Raw genomic sequence first — 2,320 nt, forward strand, 5'->3', positions numbered from 1 at the left:
AAGTACTTACTTTATGTTTTCATTTACAAAGCCTTGATTGTAATATGTAACTAAAGCCCCTCGAACGTTTTATATTAATACTTTTGTTGGACAAAATTAATTCATGGTTTGAGAAAAACCTTTCACCCTATACTTACATATCATAACACTGTCAACGATATTTTAAAGGAAATAATCTTATATTCCAATTTTCTGATAGGACTATAGCCTAGTATACATATTAATATTTTAAACACGTGTGCAACTGCATTCCAAATAAATCGCCACTTACAGTATTTGTTATTAAAATATTTAACCAGAGTGAAAGAATTAATTAATAATAATTTTGATGGATAACTATTCGGCTCTTTGAAATTTGAGTGGTTGACCATAGTTGACGTTTCATTTATGAAATTTCCACAAACTTGTCTAACACTCCCTACAAGCTAGCCACTTGATTTCGATTTTCTCTTTGTGTCATACGCCTATTTTCAGTTTCTACAGTCTTAGGGTTTCTAAAAGTGCAATACTTGATTGAGTTACGAGGGAGAGTCAAAAAGTAACCTTAATAATTTTATTAATTTAATATGTACAATAAGACTACACACACTTCATCACTTTTCAACATAGTCCCCAGTACGTTCAATGCAAGTGTCCCTGTTATAATATATTGAAAAGTGATTAAGTGTTTGTAGTCTTATTGTACATATTCAATTAATAAAACAATTATTAAGATTACTTTTTGTCTCTCAGTACATTCTCTCAGAATTTAAAATGTTCAAATGTAACTATACAAAACCTGAAATATCATTGTACACATTTATCACAGGCTTGCGTACTGTAACATAATCGACAGGTTCCTCTACTTCTTTTATACAGTCCTCTCATGCATTTTTAACTTCTTAATTTTTTTAATGTAATGAGTAATTGGTTGCAATTTATTTCTTCACTCCATCGTTACACAACATAATAACTCCAATAAAACAGCACACTTAATTAGAAAAAAACATGAGTTGAGAGCAGAAGCGAGCAAAGAGGTCCATAGGTAATACGATGCAAGTACTATACAAGTTCAAACGAGTTCTGCTGCTGGAACATTATTTACAGTTTTTGTTCTTACGTATCCCCGTATACAGATTTTGATAGTTAACATTTCTGTCCACACTGTCACAATATGTTACTACTGCGGGTTCAGTTCAAAATGTGTCCTGGCTCGCTGTATGTCGTCATGTGGCTAGCCGATGAACATAGAGAATTCAATCTTCCTACACTTCCGCAGAGGCGTATTACCTATGTGCCAGAGAAGTTGTCTGGCAAGTACGGCGTTAATTCACAAGAGTAATTACCGATACGTACGGTAACGCCGGTAGTGGCAGGAATGTGAACTGTTTGAAAACACGTACTGAGGTGAGTGTTTTTCTTACTGTCGGGATACGGGGAGAGGGTTAAGACACGATTACTTACGTACAGTATTTCTTGACATTAACTTCGACGGTCAACATGACACGGAGCATTTGATTTGTGTTGTGGAATGTTGCCTTACGCAACCGATGATAACAAATACACTTCGTACGACTTGCCTGCGCAAAACACAGTTCGAAAAAAGGTTATGGTAGCACACAGACCGTACAGACCGCCATCTATTGCTACGACGTTCAAGTTGTACCGTACACGTTCTCAAGTTCAGATTGAATGCCTTGATTAAAAGGCAACTTCTCTGACATAAAAGCTAAAACTAGCTTCAAATCCCTGACTCACAACAGTGACATGGCACACATGACACGCTTTGAAATGAACACCCAGAAGTTACCTAGATACGTAACAAGTGTGTACAAGACTAAGCATGCATAACAATAACTGAATGACTACTTACTATAGTAGCAATGAAAGTGAAGTCTGAGGCAGTGACAGTACCTGCAACAAAATAAAACAAAATGTAACATCATTCATTTTAAACACACAGCTTATTACATGAACTAACGACGACTTCAAAAATTGTATCCTAAATGAAGCTAATACGACAGAAACTGTTTACAGTTGTTCTCAATAGTCAAGGATAAAAAAAAAGTTCGCTATTACATTTGAGTTTTGCGAGTTCAGATCAGGCTGAGGACAATGAACTTTTAAGAGGCGCTGAAATCTGTAATATAGTTTCCTTATGACTAGGATATAGTCTCCTGTCACAGATTTACACTAAGCAATAGACCTCTATTCCTGAATGAGGATGATCCAGGCCAAATTTACCTATTAGTCTATTTCTTGGCCATGTTAAACTTATTCGATATTAATAATATGAGTAGAGGTTATGGACGTTTAGGTGCTATTAATTTCTTGCTATGTT

The 2,320-nt window shown here is 35.3% G+C and overlaps 1 protein-coding gene across 9 annotated transcripts in view; it reads right to left on the reverse strand.

Moving 5' to 3' along the window:
* Window positions 1-1,896, reverse strand: part of Ih (hyperpolarization activated cyclic nucleotide gated potassium channel Ih) — a 934,537-nt gene extending 932,641 nt beyond the window's left edge. For all 9 annotated transcript variants that reach the window (XM_069820890.1, XM_069820887.1, XM_069820882.1 and 6 more), the window contains exon 1: window positions 1,853-1,896. The gene's annotated coding sequence lies outside the window, so the exon portion shown is untranslated. The remainder of the gene's footprint in view (window positions 1-1,852) is intronic.
* Window positions 1,897-2,320: the final 424 nt, after the last annotated feature.

The sequence above is a fragment of the Periplaneta americana genome, chromosome 3 (genome assembly GCF_040183065.1).
Source record: "Periplaneta americana isolate PAMFEO1 chromosome 3, P.americana_PAMFEO1_priV1, whole genome shotgun sequence".
Lineage (NCBI taxonomy): Eukaryota > Metazoa > Arthropoda > Insecta > Blattodea > Blattidae > Periplaneta > Periplaneta americana.